Source organism: Saccopteryx leptura, chromosome 6, assembly GCF_036850995.1.
Source record: "Saccopteryx leptura isolate mSacLep1 chromosome 6, mSacLep1_pri_phased_curated, whole genome shotgun sequence".
NCBI lineage: Eukaryota > Metazoa > Chordata > Mammalia > Chiroptera > Emballonuridae > Saccopteryx > Saccopteryx leptura.
Window position 1 is genome coordinate 46,339,997 of NC_089508.1, and position 14,897 is coordinate 46,354,893.

At 40.8% G+C, this 14,897-nt stretch overlaps 2 non-coding genes and 1 pseudogene across 2 annotated transcripts; 2 read left to right on the forward strand and 1 right to left on the reverse strand.

The window, feature by feature from the left end:
• The first annotated feature begins 5,219 nt into the window (after positions 1–5,219).
• On the forward strand, positions 5,220–5,295 carry TRNAG-GCC (transfer RNA glycine (anticodon GCC)). The gene has a single exon. It is a non-coding gene; the product is annotated as a tRNA-Gly (tRNA).
• A 4,075-nt stretch (positions 5,296–9,370) lies between these two features.
• Positions 9,371–9,982, forward strand: LOC136377355 (transmembrane emp24 domain-containing protein 2 pseudogene; annotated as a pseudogene).
• A 3,762-nt stretch (positions 9,983–13,744) lies between these two features.
• LOC136377695 (U2 spliceosomal RNA) lies at positions 13,745–13,934 on the reverse strand. Its single transcript, XR_010746370.1, has one exon. It is a non-coding gene; the product is annotated as a U2 spliceosomal RNA (small nuclear RNA).
• Positions 13,935–14,897: the final 963 nt, after the last annotated feature.

Sequence of the window (14,897 nt, forward strand, 5' to 3'; positions counted from 1 at the left end):
AATATTTAATTCAAAGTGAATTGCATTCATTAAATATATTGTGTGCCTAATGACAGAAGTCCCAAAATAGTCCAAGGAATTATAACCATATTTTTCCACATAAACTACATAAAATAAGCTCCATTTCAAAAATAAATTCATTTACATCATTTTATGGACTGCTTGCTGCCTTTTGCTTTTTCTCCTACGTGGAACCTGGCAAATTATTTCACTTTAGAATGTATCTTTGTTTTGTTTTTTAATTTTATTTAGCAAATTGAATTTAAACAGGTTGACACTGATCAATAAGAGTACAGTACATAGGTTTCAGGTAGCTTCACTTTAGAATGTAGCTCCTTGAAGGGTCTGATATAATTAGAGAACCTTGTGCAAGCGCCACCTGGTGGTCAGATAAATATTTTTCCTACTATAGCTTGATCAGTTTTGCTGAGAACCTAACCTAGATGTCATTGATAATTACCAAAAATAAAATCATTGTAAACAATAATACTGTATCAATCTTTAGTCGTGTGGAATACAGAGTTATTAAAATAAATATTCAGATTAGATTGATATTGATTCAAACATCAGCTCCAGCTTTTTTTACCAATTTTTTAATCTTGAGCCAGTAATTTTAATTCTCTGGGGTTCAGTTTCTCATTCATGTTATAAAGCTGAATTAAGGAATAAGTGAAAGAAAGACATAAAGGGAATGGAATAGTACCTTGGATATTATTTTGTGATACTAACAATTGCTATTATTATCATTTTATCGGCAATACATGCTTGGATGTATAAAATGCTTATTATAGGCCAAAAGCATAATTCTTTACCTATATTACCCCAGTTAATTTTCACAAGAATTCTATCAAGTTGGCATTATTCTCTATCACTTTTAAAATTAGAAAGCTAACAATAAAAAAGTTTAATGACTTGTTCAGGATCACACAGTAGGCCGCCCACAGCTCAGAGTAGCAGAACAAGGACAGCCACAGTGTAGCTACTGTGAGATACAGTCCTGGGGACTCAGGAAAATATACGTAGACAGAGAGCCCACTAGTGTACAGGTGGAGAATCTGCAGGCATGCAGGCTGAGGTCAGTGAGCTTGTTCAAGCATTAGGAACTTAAATGCCTATGGGCCAAAGCAGAATCCTAAATGAGCAATGTGGGATGACAGGTCCCCAAAGTGAACTGGCAAGTGCATGTCCTGCCCAGCAAGGGTCACAGCTCCTCAGCTCTAGCTTGTGGGGTTTGGAGAAGCCACACCCAGCAGAGGAAAAGGGCATTGAGCTTAAGGCCAAGCATGGGGAACATGTGACACCTTCATATGGTTCAAAGTGGGGGAACAACCAAACACTCACACTCATGCTGTCTCCGGGATAAATCTGACATTGGGCCTGAAATTCCAATCTTCAAGTTGCTGATTAACACCTTTAGTTTGGTTCCTCTAACACCACAGTTGAGTGCCTAGCAGGGTACCTCAGTTGGTTAGAATGTTGTCCTGATATGCCAGGGTTGCAGGTTTGATCCCAGGTCAGGGCACATAAAATAATCAACAAATGGGCCCTAGCCAGGTGGTTCAGTGGGTAAAGTGTCATCCCAGCACACCAAGGTCACAGGTTCAATCCCACAGGTCAGGGCACATAAGAGAAACAATCAGTGAGTGCACAACTAAGTGTAACAATGAGTCGATGCCTCTCTTTCTCTCTCTTTCTCCCTTCCCCCTACCTTTCCTTTCCTCTCTCAAATCAATGGAAAACTTTTTTAAATCAACCAATAAATGCATAAATGGAACAACAAATTGATCTCTCTCTCCCTTTCTTTCTCTCTAAAATCAATAGATAATAAAAATAAATGGAAATAATTTATAACACGAAACCTATGAAATTGTTATGAGGAATAAGTCAAATAGTTTATATAAAATACTCCATGCAGTGCCTGGAAAATAGTAAGGTTTAGCAAACATTAATGACTCTGGTGATGATGATTGATAATTACAAAGAAATCAAAATGTGTAGGAGGGGTCCAAGGTGGCATTACAGAAGTCATTCCTACAAGACACGGTTACCCAAAGAACCACAGCAGAAAACATGTTTTCAAGTCTATATAAGTAAGCATCTTATCTCAGGTGATATTTGAATCTTTTTAACATTTATTAAATTTATTGAGATAAGGTTGGTTAATAACATTATATAAATTTCAGGTGTGCGACTTTATAATTTAACACCTGTATACTCTATTGTGTGTTCACCTCCTGATAGAACAGGTCATGCTTATCACTCCTAGATGGATGTCTCGTCATGAAGCCTCTTTCAGATTTTGGTAATGTCCTTTGAATTAAATATATCCATATCTGACACAGTAACTCCCTTCCTAGGTATACTCCCGAGTGAGAAATGCTTGCTCATTATATCAAAAATACATGAACAAAAGTGTTTATAGCGGCTGTTTTTGTGTCTGTGATAGAAAATTAAAAGCAACCTACATGTTTCACCAGGAGAATGTGTGGTGTATTTAAACACTGGAATACTACATAGCAATAAAATTTAGTGAAGTAGAGAGGTACTTTTATCAGGATGGACAAATGTCACAAATATAAATTTGAATGCAGGAAAAACAAGTGGCAGATAGATATGAACATTATAATACCATTTATTAAGCTTTCAAACATGCAAAAATAACACTATATTGTTTATGGATATGTACAAACTATATTGTTCTGGAGTACATACATATGTAGTAAAAGACTAAAAATATGCATAGGAAGGAAGAAAACTAAGTTTAACAGTCACTGCTCCTGGGGAGAGAACAGAGGAGAGAGGAGTGCACAAGGGGCTTCAGCTTTATCTGCAATGCTGTATTTCACATAATGAAAGCAATCTGACATGAATATTGTAAGATATTAAGATGTGCTGGGTGGGTAATTGGTATTTGTTATGTTGTTCTGTCTGCTATTCTGTATTTTAGTGGTGTAACAAGGGTGAGGCTGTGGGAGTGGTTTGTTCTGGGTACAGGCAAAAAGAGGGTGTATTTTCTACATAGAAAAATTTTTTTTTAGAGAGAGAGAGAGGGGGACAGACAGAGACAGACAGATAGGAAGGGAGAGATGAGAAGCATCAACTCATAGCTGTGGCACCTTAGTTGTTCATTGATTGCTTTCTCATATGTGCCTTGACCCAGGGGTTCCAGCTGAGCCAGTGCCCCCTTGCTCAAGCCAGCAACCTTGAGCTCAAGCTGGCGACCTTGGGCTCAAGCCGGCAACCTTGAGCTCAAGCCGGCAACCTTGGGCTCAAACCAGCGACCATGGGCTCAAGCCATCGACCATGGGCTCAAGCCATCGACCTTGGGCTCAAGCCATTGACCTTGGGCTCAAGCTAGCGACCTTGCGCTCAAGCCAGCGACCATGGGCTCCCTAAGCTCAAGCTGTTGAGCCTGTGCTCAAGTGGCGACCTCAGGATTTCAAACCTGGGTCTTCAGCATCCCAGGCCAATGTCCTATCCACTGTGCCACCGCCTGGTCAGGCTCTGCAGAGAATTTCAAAACAATAATAAAGCAGACTAGAAGTTGCTCCTTTTAAAAATATCCCCTTCAGCTAGCAGTGCTAACAATATCAATAGTAAAGACCTCTTCTCAGCTAAACAAACAGCCTCCCCACCCTCTATCTATGCCTTATTAAGTCACTTGCTGTAACCTGGAAATATTTCTTAATCTTTACATTTCACTCTGTTAATGTAAATACTCTTTATTAATAATAGTGTACAAGGAAATCCATAATGACCATTCTCAAACATTTTAAGATCTCAAATTATGAAAGACAGTATCTGTCATTTTTGTTACAGTCTACTGAGGAGAAAACACAAATTTTAGAAATTTTTCAACAATTGTGGTTAACGGTAAAAGCATTCTCCATTCACTCTTCGGTTTAACTAGCAATATTTCAATGTACCAGAAAGCTTTCATCATTTAGCAAATCACGATGTTGCTATAATAATAATATAGAGATAAAAGATTAGATTAGGATTAAACTGCAAAAGCAGTATGGATGACAAAAGTAATGAACCTTAGGAGAAAACCGCCCTTAAATTGCCCATAAAATACAGCAAGCATGGGTTCATGAATATAACTGTGTATTCACATTTATTCTTATGCTCACTCCGGTTTGAGACCAGAACAATGGGAATGTCTGAAGTTCTGGGCCTACAACCCAGTTTGCCATAAAGGCAACAATCAAATGGGAAGGGGTGGGCGGAGAATGCTGCTGAGGGTCTCACACTTGAGCAGACAATCAGAATCACCCAGAAAACTTATTGAAAGCAGATTCTAGGCCCCACCACCACTAATTCTGATTCATTAGGCCCGAGAATGGGCCTTTCAAACCAGCCCTCCGATGATGCTGGTGCTGCCTGCCCACGGATCACATTTTGAGAACTGTTTCAAGGGAGATCTTTCAATCCCCTTTACTTTTGCCTTACCTGCTGCCCTTAGAACCTAATCCTGACATATTGTAGGTTCTAAAGCTGAAGTGTAAAGTAAGTGCCCAGAAGAAGCCAAGCCACAACAGGCGTATATCATATATTGGGTTATAAAATTAAATCATGTATTAATAATATATAACAACCTAGAATGATACATTACCCCAAACATTTATACAGAAGTCCCTGTCTTTCAGAGAGCTCAGGATGCTTCCTGTGTCTTCTCTCTCTTGGATATATGAGAACAATAAAAATCTATTTTATAAAGAAGGAATTTACAAAAACAATTGGTTTCCAATTCACCTGCCTGTAACTCTTTGTACCATGAGGCTAACCAATGTGCTTGTTATTAGCTAGCACCCTTGAGTGGCTTAAGAGAAAAATGTCATCATGGCATTACATTTGATAGTATGCAAACAATTCAGATTCACCTTTCATAGGATACATGCAAAAAGGCACTTTATTGTCAATATATCCAAAAATTGGATATTTCATATCAGAATGTAAGAGGAAACTTACTTCAAGGAATCGGGGACATTTTGATCATGAAACACAAAAACAGGGTTTGTCCATTATTACTTTAAAAATAGCTATTACTATATAATTTTATTGCCAAATCAGTGGCTTTTCTCCAAAAACAAGCATCGTAATTACAGCAATAGAAATACACATGTATTCCATTAATAATGATGTTCCAGGGTGAGAAAGAAAATGTTACTTGGCAGCAGGAAGCCACTTCCTAAAATTTTATTTAAAATGTAAGAGTTGCCCTGGCTGGTTGGCTCAGTGGTAGAGCGTCGGCCTGCCGTGCAGAAGTCCTGGGTTCGATTCCCGGCCAGGGTACACAGGAGAAGCGCCCATCTGCTTCTCCACCCCTCCCCCTCTCCTTCCTCTCTGTCTCTCTCTTCCCCTCCCACAGCCAAGGCTCCATTGGAGCAAAGATGGCCCGGGCGCTGGGGATGGCTCCTTGGCTTCTGCCCCAGGCGCTAGAGTGGCTCTGGTCGTGGCAGAACGACGCCCCGGAGGGGCAGAGCATCACCCCCTGGTGGGCAGAGCGTCGCCCCTGGTGGGCGTGCCGGGTGGATCCCTGTCGGTGCATGCGGGAGTCTGTCTGACTGTCTCTCCCCATTTCTAGCTTCAGAAAAAATAAAATAAAATAAAAAATTTTTTAAATGTAAGAGTTTAGGACACTAATTTAGGTCAAATATAAAGAAAAGAGCTGAAGGAAACAATAAATTGCCTTAAAGGGAGGTTTCCATAATGGTGGCATGTATCTTTTGACCTATTATAAATGTAGGCTAGCCTCCTTAAATGTAAGGCCGGCATTTCCTAAAATATGTTCTGAAAATTCCATTTAAAGATCTTGAATCTTTAAAACCTAAGGGTTATCTAAGTAAATTCTACAACTGAAATAACAAAAATATTAGTAGAGCCCTGGCTGGTTGGCTCAGCGGTAGAGCGTCGGCCTAGCGTGCGGACGACCCGGGTTCGATTCCCGGCCAGGGCACACAGGAGAAGCGCCCATTTGCTTCTCCACCCCTCTGCCGCACCTTCCTCTCTGTCTCTCTCTTCCCCTCGCGCAGCCAAGGCTCCATTGGAGCAAAGATGGCCCGGGCGCTGGGGATGGTTCTGTGACCTCTGCCTCAGGCGCTAGAGTGGCTCTGGTCGCAACATGGCGACGCCCAGGATGGGCAGAGCATTGCCCCCTGGTGGGCAGAGCGTCGCCCCATGGTGGGCGTGCCAGGTGGATCCTGGTCGGGCGCATGCGGGAGTCTGTCTGACTGTCTCTCCCTGTTTCCAGCTTCAGAAAAATGCAAAACAAAAAACAAAAAAACAACAACAAAAAAAAAAACCCATAGAAAAAAAAATATTAGTAGATACAAAGAAATATAAATTGTTACATTGAATAGAAATTATAATTCATATTTTATTGCTTCATGTTTGCTTTTTTATAGATCTAAGCACGTTTAAAATATAAACCTAAATTCTAAACATTAAAATCTACTTATTGGCAGTTCAAATATTTTTCTGACCATATGTGTGTATTATATATGTACAACATATAAGTGAAAGACGATACTCAATGTATGTGTGTATATATATGTGTATATACATACATACATACACACACACACACACACACACACACTGCCCTAAAGAAAAAAGCAAATTGCTTTAAAGGAAAGCTTTTATAACTATGAACTTTAATATATGAACTACTATTAATATAGTATACTCTTCCTATATGTAAAAGAGAAGGTCTCATATAAAGTTTTCCAAAGTAGCCTGACCTGTGGTGGTGCAGTGGATAAAGCATCGACCTGGAACACAGAGGTCGCCAGTTCAAAACCTGGGCTTGACTGGTTAAGGCACATGTGGGAGTTGATGCTTCCTGCTCCTCCCCACATTTTCTCCCTGTCTCTCTCTCTCTCTCTGTCTGTTTCCTTCTCTAAAATGAATAAATAAAATCTTTTAATAAATAAATAAAGTTTTCCAAAGTATTCTGAAAATTCTCACCCACAGTGTCATAAGTAATTGCAATACATGATAGAAAGTGCCAAGTACCATAAAAACCAAAATACATGACTTTTATAAAGTTGACTTTCTCATTTGCCTCACCTCCCACCAGCCAACCAATTCATCACTAGGTCTTGTGGTTTCACTTATAAGATACATCCCCAATCAATTTCTGAAAATATATCATGCAAAATAAACAACAGATTTACATAATATATGTTCTCTGACTTCATTAAATTAAATTAGTACTCAATAACAGGAAGATACCTAGAAAATCTCCAAATGTTCAGAAATTTAGTAACAAACTTCTAACTAACCAATGAGTTAAACAAGGAATTATGAGTGACATTAGAAAATACTTTGATCTGAAGAAAAATAAAAACATGATATATCCACATTTGTGGAATGCAGGTAACTCAATCGTTAGGGAAAAATGTATAGCTCTAAATGCATTTATGAGAAAAGAAGAAAGGTCGAAAAATCTGTACTATAACTTTAAAATAAAAAATAAAGGATAGCAAATGAAACCCAAACAAAATTGAAAAAATAAAATAAGAGCAAAAATTAAAAGAGAAAACATACATGTAATAGGGATAATCAACCAATACAAAAGTTGTTCTTTGAAAAGATTGACCAAATTGATAAACTGTTAGCAAAACTGATCAAGTGAAGAAAAAACACAAATTACCAATGAAAAGAAAGAAAAAGGAAATATCACCATTAAATATACAGATACTAAAAAGATAAGAGACTATTAACATTAATTTATGCCAATAATCAAATAATAATCAGTAACTTCATTTATTAATCAGACAAAATAAACAAATTCCCTTAAAAATACAACTTAACCAAAATTGATACAAGAAGAAATAAAAAGTCTGAATAGTCCCATATTTACTAAAGCAATTGAATTCATAATTAAAACTCTCCAAACAGGCCCTGGCCGGTTGGCTCAGTGGTAAAGCGTCGGCCTGGCGTACAGAAGTCCTGGATTCGATTCCCGGCCAGGACACACAGGAGAAGTTCCCATCTGCTTCTCCACCCCTCCCCCTCTCCTTCCTCTCTGTCTCTCTCTTCCCCTCCCGCAGCCAAGGCTCCATTGGAGCAAAGATGGCCCGGGTGCTGGGGATGGCTCCTTGGCCTCTGCCCCAGGCGCTAGAGTGGCTCTGGTCGCGGCAGAGTGATGCCCCGGAGGGGCAGAGCATCGCCCCCTGGTGGGCAGAGCGTCGCCCCTGGTGAGCGTGCCGGGTGGATCCCGGTCGGGCGCATGCGGGAGTCTGTCTGACTGTCTCTCCCCGTTTCCAGCTTCAGAAAAATACAAAACAAAAAAACAAAAAAAAAAACTCTCCAAACAAAGAAACTACAAGATTCAATAGTTTTGCTAGTGAGCCTGACCAGGTGGTGACACAGTGGATAGAGCATTGGCCGAGACACTGAGGACCCAGGTTCAAAATCTCAAGGTCACTGGCTTGAGTGTGGGCTCACCAGCTTGAGTACAGGGTCGCTATCTTGAGCGTGTGATCATAGATATAATACTGACTCAGCTGGAGCCCCCCCCAACACAAGGCATATGTGTGAAAGCAGTCAATGAACAACTAAGGTGCTGCAACAAAGAATTGATGCTTCTCAACTCTCTCCCTTCCTGTCTGTTTGTCCCTCTCTGTCCATCTCTCTCTCTCTCTCTCTTGTTCAATCTCTCTTGCACTAAAAAAAGAAAAAGTTTTGCTACTGAATTTTCCAAGTATGCCCAGAGCCCACACAACACTGTTGCACTCTCTACCTTCCTTCTACTTCAATGTTCAGATCCTCGCCATCATGCTCTGCTTTGAGACCACAAGTACCAGTGCCAACATTACAAATATCCCTGTTTATGTTAATCTCCAATTTCTACCTGATGCCCAAGATCATCTCTCATCACCCATATCCCCACTCAGCTCTGTATATTCCTTAATTAAATTCTATTTCCCATCCTTCTCCAACTTCCAAAAACCTTCAACTGTGTCTTCTGGAGCTCAGTTCACCATCAACTGAACCACCATAAACACAATCTCTTCTCTAAATAATCCCTTCACCTAGTTACTCTCAGAGAAACTGGCTCTTTCCTGAGGACAACTTTTTCTCTTCAGCCCTCTCAGATAGTGGCTGTTTTCTTTCCCATAGCCCCTGTACCTGAGTCTGGAGTAGAGATAGAGCACTAACTATACTAGAGTCTAGATACTCTAGATCTTTACCAGAATACAAATAGAGGAGCACTGCTTGCTCCCAGGCACCACTTCTGTAACTTTGGTCTTACTTTCCTCCTAAAAGGATCTTGTCTTGAAAATTATATCTTCAGAGGAGGTAGTAGAGGCAGCGACAGCACCTTGGAGGCCACAGTACCCGTCCTAGCTTTGACCCCACCATGAAGATGCTTGCTGAGCTACTGGTGCTCCTGGCTACCCTCTGGCCACAGCCTCAGGCTACTTTGTCAGCATCAAAGCACTTGCCAAAGAGTGCTTCTTCAAGCGGGTCACCTTGGGCACCAAGACAGGCCTTATCATCTAGGTGGCTGAGGCCAGTTTCCTGGACATTGATATGCAGATTATAGGACCTGATAATAACTTATAATAATTTATAATAATTTATAAAGCAGACCAGGAGTCCAGTTGGAAAAACACATTTACTGCTCACGTGAATAGAAGATAAGATTTATTTTAACAATAGGATATCCATCATGACACCAAAGAATAGTGATGTTCACCATTGATATTGGGGAGGCCCCAAAAGGATAAGACATGGAAACAGAAGCTCACCAGACAAGCTGTACAATCTGATTAATGAACTAGCTGTGGTGAGGACAGCCGCGAAGCCTGATCAGGAATACATGGAAGTCTGGGAGAGATTACTCACAGCTACCAATGGCAGCACAAACAGAAGAGTCTGGTCCTTCCTTGAAGTGCTTATTCTAGTTGCTGTAACACTGGGACAGATCTACTACCTGAAGAGGTTTATTGAAGTTTGAAGGGTTGTTTAAGAAGCATTTTCTTGATGATCCGAAACTCCTAATTCACTGTATACCAAACACCTTGGTCATAATAATGTCATTAATTTGTACATGTTTATTTTCTGAATTGTTCATTCACAGCTCACGTTTCTTTGTGATTAATAGATACTGAGGGAAACACCTTTTTAGGAAAGTGATAGTGAAAATTTGACATTTGATTAATACAGTTTTTTTATCAGAATTTTGCTTCCTTTACACGTGTTCTTCCAAAGCTTGAACACTATAAATGAAATGTAGGCATGTAGTCTTTATATCTTCTTTTTTTTTTTCATAATAAAATGTAGTTTGTTCAGAATAGTAAAAAAAATTATTCCCTCAGACTGTTATTTTCTATTCCTTTGTTGGAGCTATCTACAGACCCCTGGATCATCCCTCACATGCTTTGAAGGAAATTAGAACCTGGCCATTATTACTTTCTCTTACATAGTTTCTGACATATTACTTGGCAATTTCAATATCCATGTTGATAACTTTTCCAATCTCTAGTTTTTTAATCCTTTACCTTTCACTGTCCAATCTTATTCTCCACTCTACCTCAGTCACACACTCTTGGGGACATACCCCAGACCACGTTTTTATCTACAACTGCATTGCTTCACTTCCCTCACCTAGCTTAGCTGCCATTGACCGCTATTATAATCACTCCCTATTATACACCTCAACTTCCTTATCTCTCCATTACACTTCTCTAGAGGATTAGTTAGGCTTCTCTTGAGAAACAGAACCAATAAGCTCTACAGAGAGAAATATATAAGAGGAGACATTATAGGAATTGGCTCATTCAGTCCTGGAGGCCAACAAGTTCCATGATCTGCTGTGTGCTCACTGGAGAACCATGAGAGCTAGTAATGGAATTCAGCCCAAGTCCAAAGGCCTAAGAATCAGGAGGCTGATGGTGTAAGTCTCCATTTGAATTTGAAAGCTCCAGAACCAGGAACATTGATGTCTGAAAGCAGAAGATGGGTCTCTCAGCTGAGACAGAGTGGGTGAATTCACCCTTCCTCTGCCTCTTTTATTTTTATTTTTTAAGATTTTCTTATTATTTTTTAAGAGAGAGTAGAGAAGGGAGTGGCAAGGCATGGGAAGTAGTTGTTTCTCATATGTTCCTTGACTGGGCAACAAGCCCGAGGTTTTGAACCAGCAACTATAGCATTTCCAGGTCAACACTTTATCCACTGCACCACCACAGGTCAGGCTCCTCTGCTTTTTTTTTTTTTTTTCTATCCAGATCCTCAACAGATTGGATGATGCCTACCTGTGCTGGGGCTTACCAATTCATATGCTGCTAGTTTATTCTAGAAAAAACCTCACAGCCACAGTGTATCCCCTTAGCCCAGTCAAATTGACACATAAAATTAACCATCACACTGAGTAAACTCCAGCTGTGACTCTATCTAACTCTCCACCCACTCTGCATCTGCAGCTGACTGTGGGTGGAGAAGAGCACAGAAATATGTAAACTAGTCTCAGTGTAAAGTTCTTGATACCTATGCTCAAGTAGGCCATTAGTGCTTCTGGGCAACCATCCTCATTTCCCCGCTAGTAGTCATACCTTCATCCGCATACCTTAAACTTCTTTTCTTCTCTACACGATCAGTTCATGACCTTGCTTCTTCTCTCAGTGAGAAACTTCACTGTGAGTATTTCCATATGATTTTACCACCTCATCTCCACATAGCTGTACACTGATTGTCTTCCTATCACTGTGGATGAATTATACATGCTCTCACCCAGACAACCCTCAGCTCCTAGCTAAACTGAATCTGTGCACCAGGTCAAATCCTCTTTCACTTATTCAAGGATATTGCATTAGGAAATGTCCCCTTTCCTAAATCATCAAATGTTTCCTCATCACTGGATCACTCCCATAAATATGCTATATCTCCCATTATAAAAAAGAAGAAAATGACATCACTTTCCCCTCTAGTTGCCACTTGCTTTTACATGAAAGCTTCTTGAAGAAGTTATCTATCCTTTCTGTCTCTACTTCCTCTCCTATCATCCTCTCTGGAAACCATTACAGCCATGATTATGTTTCCTACCTCTTCTGCAGTTGCTTTGGTCAAGGTCATCAGTGATCGCAAGTCAAAGGGTCAATTCTCAGACCCCATTGATGACAACTTCCTTCATAGCTGCTTTCTCCTCTTGGTTTCTAGGACCCCATCCTCTGGGTTCTCTTCCTACCTCACTGATGGCTGGGTATCAGTTTTCTTTGCTGGAAACTTCCTCTCTTAGAGATGTTAAAATTCCCCAGACTCGGACCTTGGACCTCCTTCCTTCTCTGTTTACACTCATCCCTAGCAAACTCATACACTTCCTGAACCCCATGGTAAGTGTATATCGACAATTCTTCCACTTCTCAATCCCTGGTTTTTACCTTGAATCCCTCGCTTGCAGAGCCGTCTTTTCTTTGGGTGTCCAACACCCAAATCCACCCTTCCCATAGTCTTTCCCATCCTGATAAATCAAAAATCTGTTCTTTCAGTTCATCTAGTTTAAAATTTGTAATAATCCAGGCCCTGGCCAGTTGGCTCAGTGGTAGAGCATCGGCCTGGCGTGCAGGAGTTCAGGGTTCGATTCCTGGCCAGGGCACACAGGAGAAGCACCCATCTTGCTTCTCCACCCCTCCCCCTCTCCTTCCTCTCTGTCTCTCTCTTCCCCTCCCGCAGCCAAGGCTCCATTGGAGCAAGGTTGGCCCGGGCACTGAGGATGGCCTCTGCCTCAGGCACTAGAATGGCTCTGGTCGCAACAGAGCAATGCCTCAGATGGGCAGAGCATCACCCCCTGGTGGGCATGCCGGGTGGATCCCGGTTAGGCGCATGTGGGAATCTGTCTGACTGCCTCCCCGTTTCCAACTTCAGAAAAAAAATTTTTTTGTAATAATCCTTTGCCCTTCTCTTGCTCTCACATCCCATAAGCAATCTGTCTGTTCTGTTCTCTAGCATTTCTGAAATTCCACTGCTTATTGCCATTCCTACCATTTCTGCCCCTCTCAGGCCACTGTCCCCCTGAAATTTTACAGTAGCCTCTTAGGTGATCTTCCTGCTTCCTATCTTGCCCTCTTCATTCCATCTCCAATAGAACGGCCAGAATGATATAGTAAAAGCATAAATCAGAGTGTGACATTCCTCTGCTTCAAACCCTCTCAAAAGCCTTACAACGACCTCAAGGTCCTACATGATATGTTGTTGCTGGTATCTGATCTCACTTCCTGAAATCATCCCCCTCATTGAGAGGAGTAAATTCCCCTTGTTGTTCCAGAAAAAGGCCACACATGCTTCCCTCGTCACAAACTTTGCATTTACTGATCTTTTGGTCAAAATGTTCTTCCCTCACTATCCACATGGCTTGCTCCTTCACTTCCTTCAGTAGTTACAGTACCCATAAGGACTTTTCTGAATGCTCAATCTAAAATATAACCTCATTCCCACCCTAAGATAATGTTTTCCTTATTATGACTTTTTTTTACCAAATCACTCATTATCACCTAACATTTACTATACATATATTTAAATTATTTGTCATCTATCTTCCTTCTCTAGGATATAAGCTCCATAAGAGAAAGAGCTTTAGCTGTGTTTTGTTCACTGTGGTATCTTCAGCACCAGAACTTAATAGTGAGTACTCGGTAAAGAGTTATTGTAGAAATAAATCAATTTCTTTGCAATATCTTAGTTGTGATGTGATATTTCTTTAGATATATTTTTATTATAACTTAAACTTTTTTTGCTTTTTTTGTGCACCATTTCCAGAAGCACTGCAATACCAGCTCGTGTGTGAGTGGACGGAGCAAGCTCCTACTCCATCTCCCTGCTCCAAAAGCACATTTAATTTATTGTCCTCAGACAGAGGACATATCAGATATTAAACTGGTAAGAACAAATTGCTACACTACATCTTGGCCAAAAGGCCAAAAAGCCAAAAAACTATATAACTTAATCTTTGTTCCAAATAAATTATGTTCTTTTCTATTTTCAATGACATTTTTATTTTTCTATTACATTTTCAAGCTTTGAATAGTCTTTGGGCATTATAGGATATACATTTCTCATAGAAACTACTTTTTTTTGTATTGAGTAGACATAATAACTACTTAACTTTTCTTTTTTTTTTTCTTTCATTTTTCTGAAGCTGGAAACAGGGAGAGACAGTCAGACAGACTCCCGCATGCGCCCGACCGGGATCCACCCGGCACGCCCACCAGGGGCGACGCTCTGCCCACCAGGGGGCAATGCTCTGCCCATCCTGGGCGTCGCCACGTTGCGACCAGAGCCACTCTAGCGCCTGAGGCAGAGGCCACAGAGCCATCCCCAGCGCCTGGGCCATCTTTGCTCCAATGGAGCCTCGGCTGCGGGAGGGGAAGAGAGAGACAGAGAGGAAAGCGTGGCGGAGGGGTGGAGAAGCAAATGGGCGCTTCTCCTGTGTGCCCTGGCCGGGAATCGAACCCGGGTCCTCCGCACGCTAGGCCGACGCTCTACCGCTGAGCCAACCGGCCAGGGCCTTAACTTTTCTTTTTTGAAGTTAACACTAACCCTATTGAAATATTTGGATTCTTTTAGGCTTTTTTTGCCCCTTAGATGTTGTAAGACTTCTGGTTTGGATCTGTGTTTTATTTAAAATTTCCTCACTGTATTTGCAACTTTCTGTGGGGAAGGGGAGTGTGCAATGAGGCTAGTGGTAGAAAAACACAAAAGTGAAATTTTATTTTTTTAAAAATTTGCAACATAGCAGAGTTATTAAGGCTCTAGAGGTGAAAAGACCCAGACTTTAATCCCTTTCCCACTATTTTCCAGTTATGACCTTTAATCTTTTTTTTCTAATTAAGTGAGAAGTGGGAAGCAGAGAGATAGACTCCCACATGTGTCCTGACCAGGATCCATCCAGA